We start from the raw sequence: 15,714 nt of genomic DNA on the forward strand, positions 1-15,714 counted from the left end.
TATAGAACACCTATTGGAAGCACATTTATCATTCCAATATCTGCATCTTTCTCATAATCATAAAGATTTAAATATTCTAATCTAATAATAAATACGAAGACATGGTTGAGAACACGTTCCTCACACTTCCTGCAAACAATGCTAATGACAGAAGCACAATACCACAAAACAGTTTTGAAAGCAAGGGGCTTTTGGGAGTCCGATCCTCCTCTCTTACATAATCAGATCAACCTTCTCAGGATTGTGCCCAAGGACAGAGATCACATAGTTCCTTTGGTTAATCTGCTTCAGCACTTGTTCACCTTCATGGATTTAGAAAAAAAAAACAAACCATCAACCAAATAGTCACCCACCCACCCAAAAATCTTTTGATAGTAATAGAAATCAAAGCAGAAAGCAGAAGAGTTCTGAGCAACTATTGTTATTCACCAATGCATTCATTTTGTCTAAGTGCAGAAGACAAATTTCTCAGAAGACTAAAACAATTCAGGATTAAAATACTGTAGATATCTTCCAAATAATTCTAAAAAGTAAGAGAGGTACCCTAAGGTGAAGTATGCAAGGAAGACTATGCAGTATTACCTCTTCTGCCTTACAGAATTACAAGTGTTTCCTCCTTCTAGAGGTATAATCTAGATTGTATTGTCACTTTTGGAGAGTAAGAAGCAGAGGACTGAACAGTTAACAATTCAAACACACTGAAGTGAAAACATTCTATTTTTGTGCAACCTGAAATGTGACAAAGAACTGGTTAAAGCCAGAAAATTCCAAGTTCAGGGCAAGTCTAAACTGTGGATCAAAAAGTATCCCCAAACTTGAAGAAACAGACCAAGACAAATGCATCCAACTGAAAACAAGCTGTTGCAGGAGCCCTCAGTAGACCATCTTCCACTATGTGCAAGAACTGAGTATCTGCCAATTTCCAGAGTTAGCATCTTCCTCACAATTTTGCAAGAAGGTGACAAAATGTAAATACCTGTCTGTAGTGCCAGTAGGATATTAGGGAGCAATCTAGAGAACATTTATGGTGCTTCAAAATGAGAGCAACAGCACTGGGTGGGTTTGAGTCAGCGTAGGTGTTACAATTTTAGTGGACTTACCGTTCACTTTGAAAAGATCAAACAGACCAAGTAAGTTGATACAATATGAAAATAAATATCCCTCCTGAGGGATTCCTTGTGTCCTGCTATTAACATATTTCATATCTCTGCCACTTACCTGTGATCATAAGACAGTCAGTGAACTTAATTTTTTGAGGGGGGGTTTTATTACTTCCATACTATTATCTTATATGCTTTCAAAGTCAGAGCAATAGTGAAGCAGAAATGATGAACTGCCATTACTGACAGAATAGTCAAACTCAGAAAACTATTGTTTCCTTTAAATAAAGGATGTAAACAATCCATTTATCAACAGAGGAAGCTATGTAAACACATAAAAACATATAAGTGACTATACTTACACATATATATGGAGTAGAAGTTGGATAAAACCAGTCTTACAAATTTTAACAATTCCTTATTGAGTATTTCTTTGTTGATATATTTGATATATTTATAAATCTGTTCTTACAGCACAAAGGCAGGTGTGCCAAGTGTCTGATACCAGAGGTTTTCTTCATATTCTGAGATTATACATTGAATATGTTACTCTGTTAAAAGCTGTAGCTCATCTGAATTTGTGCATTTCTAAAACTACTTTAGCACTTCCCAGCATGTTATTTAAGACCATGTGTCACTGATAAGCTAATGTACAAACAATAGCAGGGATAGTTCCACTCCATTTCGGGATCTTACAGACTGGGGCCCCTAAATGTTTTTAACTGCTTTTCCTCCCAAGACAGACAGCATTGCTTAAATTTCACTGACTTTCTTCTAGGGAGCAAAAGATAATCCTAGATAGCTCTTTCATAAAAAGAAATTTCACCTGAAACAAACACTGCTCAGAGTAAGGCCGTAATTGCTTTAAAAGTACAGGGATTTTTAAAACTCTTTTTTTTTAAAGTCACAGGCATGTTTTCTAGGTTAAAAAAAAAAAAGGCACAATGTAATATTTTAAAAGAAGAACCTTCCATTCATAGATTTTTTGACATTGCAAAATCCAGTTGTGACAGGCAAAATTTGGGAATACTGTGTGCATACTCAAATGACTAGAAAACAATCTTCTGTGCTAACTGCATTGGCTGGGGACTGAAAACACTTGGCTCTATCAAAATTGCATCTCAAAGAGATTATGAAGTGTTGAGGGTTGATGTTTTGTTATCACTGAAGGCAATGTTTATGACATTTAACAGACAAATATCACATTAAGAATAGAAAATGACATCAGCTGGGATACAACTTTTAAGCATCATTGAGACCACGAAAGGGAAAAATCACCACCAGGGAAAAAAATAGAAACTTACCAGGCTGAAACTGTTCATTGCTCACGCTTGTGGTGATAGCCTTCCACTATTTCCCTCCTCCAGACTGTTTATCTTCATAGAAACCTGGTAAAAAACAGTAAAAATAAAAATTCAAACCCAAATAATATAAAATAATTATATTAAAATCTTCAGATATAATGACTTGAATAACTGACTGAGGAGTCTTTCAGTAGATCAATGTGATAGATCATATTTTCCTTTCATTACTGGTAGAGATTAAATATGTGGCACTTTTTAGAATGACCTTAAGCACTCATAAAAAGAAAATCAGGTCTGAGAACTGCTACAGTTACATAACATGTCTCCTCACATTCTATTTGTGAATTTTAATAAATAAACCCAAAAGCTTTATGACTCTTGTAGTCACACATGGCAGGAGAAAATCACTGACATTCATTGATGGTTTATAAGGATAGGTGGAATCTTCTCTGTCTTAGTTATTTTCCAAATTCTACTTGTTTCTATTGCAGGCTTGTATTACCTGAGGAAGAGCTTAAAAAGCAGTGTAACACTCTTGCATTTATTAAAAATAATTTAAAACATGGCTTTTCTTTTTTTTTTCTTTCCATTATGTGAAAAGAAACAGACAACATTTGAGAGTCAGAATCCACCACACATTGGTTCTTCAATAAAAATTCTCTTCCTTCTAGTCATATAATCAGTTGTAGTATCATTCTTAAAGTTAAAAGAAGAGATAAAGTGATCTCCAGATACTCAGTTCAGGAAATTAAATAAGCTTCCATAGTTTCTACTAGGTCAGGCTTTGGCCTCAAAAAGATGATTTATTTTCAAGATATTCCATTTAAAACAAAATGACTGTTTTGGGTTTTGTACTTGAAACAACCTCTAGCATTTTGGTTTTGAAAAGTATTAGGATGTATAAGATTGGAGTAGGTCACCAAAAAGTCATACTAAAATGACAAGCAATTAGAGAAGATCTAAAGCTGACATTTTTTTTCCCCTGGATAATGTGTCATTGGTTTATCATATTGACTGACTGACTTTGATTAACTATTTTTAGTTTGATATGGTACAAAAGTCAGAGAAAGGTTCCTTTGCTTTGCAAAATATTTTTGTGTCACTCCAGAAAATTGTACAAATTAAGATCTCCACGTGGAGTAAGGTGAACATTGGATAAGCAATGTTACATTTTTCTCCAGATGCTTTCTCACCTGTGCACTTCTAAATCAATGTCTTCCTGAAAAAAAAAGACAGGCTTGTCTTAGGTTTCACAAAGCTCAGCTATGTGCTCCTGAAGTTTCTACAATTAATACCAAATCTAGATCTTGACTTTCTGTCCTTAAGCTCTCAGGCAAGACAACTGCTTATCTGAGAGGACTGTGCTTCTTACATTCACTTGTCTCGTAGTTTTTTAAAGCCTTAGAGGATTGTGACTGACATTGAGAAGTGGACCAATGGTACCAGACTTCTTGAATTTCTCTGTGAAGAATCACAGTCACAGATTAAGTGGTTAGAAAAGACTTGAGGAGGTCTCTTGACCAACGTCAATTCAAGTGCAGGGTCAGGACTGAATTCAGACCATGTATTGGTTTAGCCAAGGATCAAAAAAACCCATATTTCTGTGATATATTGATTTTTTAAAAAACTAAATCGAGAGCTATAATCTTAGTAATTCTATGTAGTTTGTAAGGGCAGCTTTGTAACACAACTTTGTAAGGGCAACTTAACCCAAATTCACTTGGTTTGAATTTCTCCTTTTGTCTTGTATGCTTTTCTCTTACCTCACTGCTGTTCTCTGATTTAGTGCAATTTCAAACATGAAGAACAAAGAGGCAACAGTTATAATTTGCAATTCAGGACATGAAATATTTTGGACATCCATCCAATTTTAGATGGTACTGCTTCTATATCTAGATACAGTGACTCAGTTAAAATTTGCCCCAGTCCAAGCTGATGTAACAGAAAAGCTTTTCCTACAAACTATTTTTAAAGCTAGCAAAATAGCCATTTCATGATAGTTGCAAGGTCAATGAATAATCTGATGTATTCTATGAGCAGCTATTTTTAATAATATCTGCTTAAAAGGTATGAGGGCTAAGAGAATGATTTCTATGTTGTCTCATGAGTAGTTTTGGAGAGTATTCTATTCATGTTATAAATCAGGAACACTAGACAATTTCCACAGTGTTCCATGAACTACTTTATTTCCAGAATGCACTGTTTTGAATAATGTTCCTGTTAATGCATTGTGAGGAATTATGTCATGCAATGTGTGCTATTAAGTGGTACTCTAATACCAACCTGCACTATTACACAGACTGTATTACTGAGGAAGGCTACAAGAACACCCACTTGACTTATGGAATGATTTGTAGAATTCCTGACAAAGGCCAGGGAGTATAAGCTAAATTCAGCTATTAAAGAACATGACAAGGCAGTCAAGGTGCCCAACACGCAAGTATTAAGTACCTACATGCCTTAAAAAAGAAAGAAATACATCCCCTAGATTTTACGTGCTTTGCAGGAAACCCTGGAACAGGTAGAGTTCAGCATAGATATATTCTCTGGTGTAGATGACACAACAGCATCACTACCTATTACCTGAGGCAATGGCCATCCTCTTGGATCTACTCTAGTCCTTGAGTAGGATGCAGTCATATTGATTTATTCCTGAAATATCCCAGCAAACTTGCTGGCAAACATATGACTACACATTTAATTTTGTATCACCTTAATTCTGTTCAGATTACAATAAAACCACTTCAAAGGCTCCATTTTTTAACCTAGACACATCAAAGGTGGAAGTAGCATTTGGCCAGGAAGAAAGAGGCTCAACAAAGATGTGTGCAAGAATGTTTCCACTCTGATTTAGCACTGAGAGAATGGTAATGGACTTCTTCTGTGAGTTTAAGGCAATTTTGCCAAATTGAGAGAAGATGAAAGAAAAGCATAAGATGTAGGACATCCATTTCTGCTATACCACGTTTTTTTGTTATTATTATTACTGAAAATCACCTTGCTCTTTGATGGCATGTGCTTAACTGATATCTAAGACATTTCAGATTTTCTTTGTAAACTTGAGATTAAGTCAAAAGAGTGTTCAAGCTCCTCAATGGAAATACTAAATACTTCAACCCTGTCTTGTGAGATATGTAACCTATTTTCTGAGCCAGTCTAGCTTTTCAGTATAAATTTCTGTAATCAAATCACATTTTCTGACACAACTGAAACTGACTGTTCCTTAAACATTTTGCTACTTCCAATTTCCTGGCATGCCTAAGCAATAATGGCCTTATGTACCAAGTTCTGTGTTAAATTTGTTTTTGTCCTGAAAGTCACTTGGAATATTCAGCTAAGAAAAAGAGCTTGTCTGTTTTTAGTAATTAAAAGAATTACATTTTAAAACTTCGGAAGAAGGGGGAAAATGAGTTCACAACCCTAGAGTCAGAACACAAATGAAAAAAAAAAAAAACTGCGTGATTTAAACTCGTATTTCTTTTGAAAGACTAGGGAGAAAGGCAGACAAAAACTTTAATATTTCTCCCTAAAATATTTATGCACTGCAGAAGATTCAACAATTGCACTTGTGGACTATGCATACAGGACTACTTATTATAAAAGATTAAGTCTGATATGCCAAACATAAATATCTACTTAGTATCCCATACACTCTCATACTGAAAAGTGCGAAACAAGAAGAATTAAGCTCAGTTCTGGCTTCATACCACATCTGTTGGTATTGGAGTAGGATCAATCATATATTATTGTCTCACTGGGAAAAGGGGAAGGAAAAGAGAAAATAGAGACTCTGAGTTACAGCTCTTTCCTGAGGATGATCCTAGTCAAAACTGCAGGAGAAATTGTCTTTCAGTGTTCCCTGATCTTGGGACAATATCTAAGCAAAAAAGGACTATTCACAAAATGGAGACTAGTTAAGAAAACTGAGATCTATCCTGGGAGCATGACATAGCAAGGATGCACAAGAAACAGTAGCTCAGTTTCTGCAACCTGTATGTCATGATTTCGGTGTGTACTTGCCACTAAAAAGAAAACAGAAACTCCCCTCACCCACCCCCCAACTCACCTCATTCAGAAGACGGCCAGCATTTTCACAAAAGCATATTCCTACTAAATTCCTGCTGTCTTCTAAATGCTTCACTACTGAAAATGCAATGTAGAGTGAAGTAGAAGTGCCTCAGAAACGACGCAGAGGAATTTAGTAGAAACAACAGGAAAACAAGAAATGAAACAAGTAAAGCAGAAACCTTGTTTACCAATAATCAGGGATAATGTGTGAGAAATCTTTGCTGCATGAAACATCTCATTTAGAAATCATGAGTGCTTGCATGGGATAGATGTTTCTCCAAATGACTTGACTTGACAATTATAACACTATTTCACCCAGCTTATGCCATTTGTATAATTAAACTTAGACTGCAAAAGGACGTCGTCCTTTGTTGCAGTGTGGTGGGCTGAAATTCCCCTCCCACATTAACAATAACCAGGCTAACTCAGTCTGGAAGCAAACGAAGCTGTATTTACAGGCAAAACACAATCTATGATAAAATGCAATGAATATCTACAAATATACACTATTCACAACATTACAAATATGTACAATCAACAGAAAAACACAACCAAGCCCCCCGGCCCCAGAGGAGCCCTGCTTCTTTCCTCCTGCCTCCCAGAGCTAGCATGCAAAGGGGAAGAAAGCCAAGAAGCAGAGAGGTTTGTTAAACTTAGCTTGTCAAGGTCACTATGCAGGGGTGTGTGTGTGTTATCTCCCAAAGCCACAAGACTGCTCAGCAGAGAAACACCAGACAGAAAGACAGAAAGAGACTGCTCGTACTTTGTTTTGAGTACTGACTCTTAAAACATTCCTATTTCTCCTGTGGAAGTGTTTAGAATAATCATTATTTTGCTTTCTTACCCAGTAGTGATTTATTTACATTCTGTCACTTTTCTGCTTGAACTCTGTGAGAAGAAATTAAAGGTATAGCCTTAAAACCACCACATCCTTTCTGTACAGTTCGTAACTATATGAACCATAGACCTGATACCCTGTACTGAGTACGATTTATTTGTTAGACCACTGCTGGTGTATTACTACGGTATGTAGCTCAGCAGCTTCTTACTACAGTAACTTGGTAGCTCTGTGAATATCACTTCTTCTGTATTATTTGTTTTTAAGTATTTTTCTACAATCTCTTTCACAAACATTGGAATTTGAGACATTTTCCTCAAAATGCTCTAACGGAAAGCTTCAGTGTAGAAACCTCTCCCAATTTTTGCACCATAAACACCTATCTAAAGATACAAACTAGAAGACTAAGAGACATAGTACCAGAAAGAATTTCCTCCAGTCCTCACATCTGGGCAATCACATTACAGGGTCTACCTAAATATTAACTTCTATGTCTCCAGGTATCTATTGGAAACACTGTTCAAGATCCATGCTTTTATCATATTAGATATCTAATTTCCAGATCACATGTGTCTGAGGCAAATTCATACTCATTTATTCCTGGATGTAGCTACTATAAGCCTTGCAAATAGAAAAAGATCCAAATATTTGCTTAATATACAACTACAATTTAGCAGGCTGCAAGACAAGGGCGGTATGGACAGAAAACAATTATATAAAAGCAAAAAATAAGAATATAGAAGCAAATAAAAGGCAGCAGAATCAAGAGATGGTATTAGTATAGACTGTGATTATTTACAAGGACCTGTAATCATTCATTCCAAAAATATTTGTAGTAATATAGCTCAGATTTCATTCATGAGATAGAACTGAAGTTTTGATATATTAAGTGAATGAGAGTATATACTAACATTACAATAAACTTTTTTTTCCCAAGTTTTTGGAGAAAAAACAAACTAAAACCCCACAAACAAACAAACCCCCAAACAAATCAAACCAAACAAAAAACAAACCAAAACAAACACAATGAACAAAACCCAAACCAACAAACAAAACAACAAACAACCAGAAAAACAACCAACATAGCAGCATAGTTCCTTAACAGCAAATCATATTTCACTTTCTTTTTTTTTTTTTTTCATGAAGATGCAAAGAAATGACTGGTTAAGAACTAAGATAAGTGCTTATGAAGGACCAAATAAAGCCTTTGTATTCTTCTGACTATGTTTATGACTATTAAAATTCCATTTATTAAACATTTTGGTGACATGCAGCTCTGACCTTTAAACTGTTAGTTCTGGAATCTAGGAGGTTTTAACAAGAGATTTCTCACATTATAGGTGAATCCTCACTTTCCTTTAGAGATAATGAAAGCAGACCACTGCTGAGCTTAACATCTGCTCCGAGTAAATAAAGAAATTCTCATGGCGAAAATCACATTTTTGCTAAGTAATTTAGGTGCCTTCCCAGCCGAGAAGTCAGAAATATCTTACGATTGAGTAATATGACAAAATGACTGAGGACATGATAAGCATTTAAAACAGAAGCCAAAATGTGAAGCTTTTGAGAGTTTTATGTTTTATGCTGTGATGCAAAGTACATCAGCTCACAACTAGAAACGTTGAGAACCAATCTGTTATCTTACTCACTAAACAGCATCAATTCATTTCAGAGGGACCATTTATACATAAACACACTTTCTCAGTGTAATCAAAGGTCATTGAGGCTTGATTCTAATTGTGTGCCACAGAGAAAATGAGATGGCACCTGCAGAATCAGCAGCTACCACCAGATGTACTATTAAGCTACTAACCAGCTAACAGACATGTAAGTTTCTGCAGCCTGACAGCCCTAGCGTTACCAACACCTGAAGATAAAAGTCTTAACTGATTTGTCAAAATCTGTGCATTAAATGGAGCAAACTCTTTCAACTAATAGAAAATGTCACTTTGATTATATTAAATGTAAATGGCACAGTTTCTAAAAAAGGGCCTTGGGCACACATGTGCACTTCAGATGAAGGAAGAAGATGCTGTCTCTATGCACAACTGAAACACAAAACTGAGTTATGACTTCAAGAAGATGGAATAAAGATCCTAATGGTAGTGGGCTTGAAAACCAACTCTTTTATTAAATTGACCAAATGTGGCACCCACTGAATTTTCAACAGAAGAATCAGATGGTTTGCAGGTGCTGGGTATCATAATCCATGATTTACCTGAGTACAAGCAAAGGTTGCAACTTAATGACTGAAAATAGTCCAACAAGCAAGACTTCACATAACCAGTAAATAATTTCACTCTTTACTAGCAGTTATATTTTTATTATTGCTCAGTTTCAAAACACAAGTGGCTCCTTGTCAAAGATTTTTTTATTCCAGAAAGCCAGTTGCTATTTGATATTGGAATGATCTTGTCAGAAACAAGAAAGCATCACCAAAATTGTCCATTGGATTGATGCATCAATTTCTGGAATTTCGGGAGCTTCAAGAGACTGGAAAATAAAAGCAGTAAAAGTATCTCTAGAAAAAAAAATAGAGCCTTTATTGATAGTGTTTAAAAGGGACACACAGTAGTGGACCTTTAGACAATTGGATGCATTTAATAAAAAATGCTTTTCTTTGGACTGAGATTGTTTCTCTTGAAACTTTCATCACTCTAATAGATTACATTTTCACAACATAGGGATGCTTGAAACTCCCATTACAAACTAGTAGCCTGTTGATAAAGTGGTGTGGGTTTTTGGGTTTTTTTTTATGTACTATAGGCATTTTGAAAAGAGCATTTTGATAAAACTAGATGAGTTTCAATCTAAATCACAGAATCAGACAGTTGCTTAGGATGGAAAAGACCTTTAAGATCATAGAGTCCAACCATTCACCTAGCACAGACAAGTCCACCACTAAACCATATCACTAAGCATCACATCTATGTGTCTTGTAAATGCTTCCAGGTTTGGTGATTCAGCCACTTCCCTGGGCAGCTTGTTCCAGGGCTTGACAACCTGAAAATTTTTCCTAATGTCCAATCTAAACCTCCCCTGATGCAACTTAAGGCCACTTCCTCTTGTCCTGTCGCTAGTTACCTGGGAGAAGAGACTGAGCCCCACCTTGCTACAACCTCCTTTTTAGGTACTTGTAGGGAGTGAGAAGGTCTCTCCTCAACCTCCTCTTCTCCCAAGTAAACAGACACAGTTCCCTCAGCCATTCGTCACAGTATCACAGTATACCTCAAGAGATCATCAGGTCCAACCCCCCTGCCAGAGAAGGATCACGTAGGGTAGTCTGCACAGGAATGAATCCAGCAGGTGGGTTTTGAAAGTGTCCAGAGAAGGAGACTCCACAACCCCCCTGGGCAGCCTGTTCCAGGGCTCTGTCACCCTCACTGTAAAGAAGTTCCTCCTCATGCTGAGATGAAATCTTCTATGTTCAAGTTTGAACCCACTGTTCCTTGTCTTATCACTGTGAACCACTGAAAAGAGCCTGGCCTCCTCCACTTGACACCCACCCCTCAGATACTTATACACATGGATCAGATCCCCTCTCAGTCTTCTCTTCTCCAGACTGCACAGCCCCAGGGCTCTCAGTCTCTCTTCACAAGGCAGATGCTCAAGTCCCCTAATCATCCTCGTGGCTCTCCTTTGGATTCTCTCCAGCAGGTCTCTGTCTCTCTTGAACTGAAGAGCCCAAAACTGGACACAGTATTGCAGGTGTGGTCTCACCAGGGCAGAGTAGAGAGGGAGAAGAACCTCCCTAGACCTGCTGGACACACCTTTATTGATACATCCCAGGATCCCATTGGCTCTCTTGGCCACAAGGGCTCATTGTTGTTCCATGGAGAACTTGCTGTCCACCAGCACTCCAAGGTCTTTCTCTGTGGAGCTGCTTTCCAGCAGGGCAGTCCCTAACCTGTACTGGTGCCTGTTGTTATTTCTCCCCAGATGCAGGACCCTGCACTTGTCCTTATTGAACTTCACGAGGTTTGCCTGCATCCAGCTCTCCAGCCTTCATAAGACTTGTGCTCTAGACACTTCACCAGCTTTGCTGCTCTTCTTTGGACCTGCTCCATCACCTCCATGTCCTTCTTGTAGTGAGGGGCCCAAAACTGAACACAGTATTCAAGGTGTGGCCTCACCAGTGCTCAGTACAGGGGCACAAGCACTCCCTACTCATGATGGCCAGATTATTCCTGATACAGGCCAGGCCGCTATTGATCTTCTTGCTACCTGAGCACACTGCTGGCTCATGTTCAGACAGCTGTCAACCAGGACCCCTAGATCTTTCTCTGATGGGCAGCTTTTCATCCCCTCTGCCCCAAGCCTGCAACACTGCATGGGGCTGTTGTGACCCAAGTACAGGACCCCAGCACTTGGCCTCATTGAACCTCATACAACTGGCCTTAGCCCATTGATCCAGCCTGGCCAGGTTCCTCTGCAGAGCTTTCTTACCTACAAGCAGATCATACTCTTGTAACTTGGTGCCATCTGCAAACTTGCTGATGGTGTCCTCTATCCCCTCATCCAGATCATTGATAAAGACATCAGACAGAACTGGCCCCAGTGCTAAGTCCTGGGGGACACTGCCTGTGACCAGACACCAGCTGGATTAACTGCCATCACCACCACTCCTTGGGCCTAACCATCCCTCCAGTTTTTAACCCACTGATGCATTCACTCATCCAAGACACGAGCAGCCAATTTCTCCACGAGGACGCTGTGCATAACAGTGTCAAAAGCCTTACTAAAGTCAAGGTAAACAAAATTCACAGCCTTTCCCTCATCTACTAAGCAAGTCACCTTGTTATAGAAAGAGATCAGGTGTGTCAAGCAGGACCTGCCCTCCATGAACCCATGCTGACTAGGCTCTCATTTCATAAGGAAATGAAGAAAAATTGCAGCAGGCACTCAACAAGATATTGGTGTGTCAGCCAGCCAGACACAGCGTGAATCTCTGCAATTACTTGTATGAAGTAAAGGATCCAACAAAATATGTCATGTTATGGAGCTTGTACACTCAGCAAAAGTGGTGTTAAACCTCAGCTCTTCCTGTTAATGGCACTGGGTTAAGGGAGGGTGGAGAAAGAAAAAAAATTACATCTAAAGTTGTTCTTAGTAATGTCAAATTTGGAAGCAACTGTGTTAAATCTGCCCTTTCCATTTTGACCAGTGTTAGAGGGGGAAAAATGTATTTTACATGTGTTCTGCCTTTATAAATTATTTCATTAAATGTTAAATCAGGGCTCAACTTAGTCCTTTCAAATAAATTTCAGATCTTCTTTTTCCTGCTTATGATGGGGCTACCTCCTAGCCACACTCCTCATGTACTAAATGACTGCATTATTTTTATAGTAAGAGATGGCATCTTTAGTTTGGAATATGCTAAGGGGAAGTGCAAATGCTGTGAAATTCTCTTTTGATTTTCTGACACAGTGAAGTGTGAGGTGCTTGCTGGAGGCAGCCATGAGTAAGAACTGTCTTGTCCTTGGGGAAAAGGTAGATGGGACTAATGCAGAAATTTCTACTCATTCAGAGTCCATGCTGCCAAATAGTTTACCGCAAGAAATAAGCTCACCTCACATTTGCAGTTTGGATTTTTTCATGTTTGCTCCTCTGATATTTCCCACAATGACAACTATGAAAGATACCAGAGCATTTTTTTTACAAAAGTCCTTGCTCAGGGATGTCATAAATGTCAACCAATTTAAGACATGCAACAATGATATTCTGAACAGAGTCCTTTAGATCATTTTAGTTACTGCAATTAGGTTAGTGGTTGTGTCGACATTACAAGTACTGAGAAATACATTAATCATGTTTAACTAAAATGTTAGATTCCTAATAATTTTAATTATAATAACTACAGTATTGAGAATACTACATTGATCTATTGCATCAGATACTACAGTAACTGAAAACTGCCTTTCAGTCTTGGATTTTTTTAGCCCTCTCCTCTACTACTCTGAGTAGTGCTCAAGTTTATCCTGATGTCCAGCCATGTATTTGTATTATCACTTCCTTTTCTGACTCTAACACCTTGCACTCTCCTATCACGTTAGCCAAGCTCAAAATCCAGCCTGCATCTATTTGGAGTGCCCAGGATTATGTTTCCTTATCCTTCTGTATCACCTTTATCTTCCTGTATGTCAGATTTCATCTTCAGGACTCTATTAAAGGTACTATCCTCTACAGAATGCTTTTTCTTCTTTTCATCCTTCTTCTGTGATTTGCTTTCTCTCACCTTTTCAACTAGACAATAGCATACCTGGAAGGAAAAGCAGAATTATAGCCTGGAGATAAATATCAGAGCACTGTTGTATTGAAACTGCTGGTGACTAATGAGTAGGGAATTTAAAATTCTGACATTTCTGGCTCTCTAGTATCAAAACATAAGTAGGAGTATAATTGGTTAGCAAAAGTTATTTCTTAGGTTAGTATTTCCTATTCATAACAAGATAACTTTAATGCAAACATCAAAAGGGAGAGGTTCACCCCCTTCACATACATATTCTTGAAGTCCCTGAACAAAAAGTTTCTTCCCCTAGCAATTTCAGTCTCTCCTGGGTCTGCAGGCTGTGTTGTGCTTCTTTCCAATCTATTGGCAACCTGCTGATGGTATGTCAACACCGTTATTCAGTAGTAGATAAAACTTCCTCTTTGAGTAAAGGAAGAAACTTCTGGAACCTTGTAGGTTCATCTGGGCTAGTATTTCTGGCTATCTCAACTTCCATGACTGACAAATACCCAGATACCAGCTCTGACACATCAGATGCGAGTTTTATATACGTAGTGATACCATTTCACAGTATCACAGAATATCAGAGGTTGGAAGGGACCTCAAGAGATCACCAGGTCCAACCCCCCCTGCCAGAGCAGGATCACTTAGGGTAGTCCATATAGTAATGCATCCAGGTGGGTTTTGAAAGTGTCCAGAGAAGGAGACTCCACAACCCCCCTGGGCAGCCTGTTCCAGTGCTCTGTCATCCTCACTGTAAACAAATTTCTCCTCATGTTGAGCTGAAATCTTCTATGTTCAAGTTTGAACCCATTGTTCCTTGTCTTATCACTGTGAACCACCCAAAAGAGCCCGGCCCCCTCCACTTGACACCCACCCCTCAGATATTTATACACATTGATCAGATTCCCTCTCAATCTTCTCTTCTCCAGACTAAATAGCCCCAGGGCTCTCAAATCTCTCTTCACAGGGGAGCTGCTCAAGTCCCCTAATCATCCTCATGGCTCTCCACTGGATTCTCTCCAGCAGGTCTCTGTCTCTCTTGAACTGGGGAGCCCAAAACTGGACACAGTATTCCAGGTGTGGTCTCACCAGGGCAGAGTAGAGAGGTAGAAGAACCTCCCTAGACCTGCTGGACACACCTTTCTTGATGCATCCCAGGATACCATTGGCTCTCTTGGCCACAACAAAAGCTTGTGTCAAGGGCTGATTCTCCACAGATCGCAGCGAGGGAGCTCACTGCTATGTATGAAGCCCTGACCCAGAATCAGGTCATCTAGGAATGATTTAGCACCGGGTGTCCCACGATCATGCGGTACGAAACGGGCAAGAGGCAGCACCACATCTGTCCACCCCTCCGGTTCCCGGCAACGAGCAGCGCCTCGATCACAAGGACTTGTGTCCCCCCCCAGTTTAATAGTGCAAAGAACAAACTATTAGTACTGAATACATTGTTAAGTAATGGAGTTAGGAATGTTTTGATTTGGAGTTTAAAAATTGGGTTGGTTCAGCCGTATACTGATCAATATACAGTGTAGCTGACATTTTATCAGTATCAGATACTCCTAGTGGAGTCATCTCTATTTTTCTAACATGTATAGATATAAAAACCCATGCACACACATAGGCACACACACATGCAGAGAATCAGTTGCAACACAGATCCTGTTCCGTGCAGAGTTTCAGACAACATAGGGGGATCACATACAAAGAATATGCCCTGTCCAGGAGATCCCATCATGTTTACCATTAGACAGAGGATAAACCTTTGATTCCTACAAATACACCTGTTCCTAGGGTATCTGTGTAAAGCACACAGGATTTTCTTTCTTTTCTTCCACATCTAGTTTTTATTTTTATAAATAAATAAAGAAGTTTCATAATAGGCTCTTCCTTATCCTCATATTTTGAAGTGTGGAAAAATCTGTGTTTGCAATATAAAATATCATTAATTTTTAAGATAATCTTAAGGAAAAAAAATTGAGATATTTAAATCCACAGTTTAAAACATTTCTATTGCTAGAATTGTTTAAAAGTAATGCATTAATAATAATAAAACTTTTAATCTTTGATATTTTTTTACCAAAGATTAAATTGTGATTATTTCTTTGTCTTTTATGTAGGAGTCCTTCTTGTCAGTGATGCCATAACCTGACTAGTAAAGACTGACACACA

Source organism: Indicator indicator, chromosome Z (assembly GCF_027791375.1).
Source record: "Indicator indicator isolate 239-I01 chromosome Z, UM_Iind_1.1, whole genome shotgun sequence".
In the NCBI taxonomy this organism is placed as follows: domain Eukaryota; kingdom Metazoa; phylum Chordata; class Aves; order Piciformes; family Indicatoridae; genus Indicator; species Indicator indicator.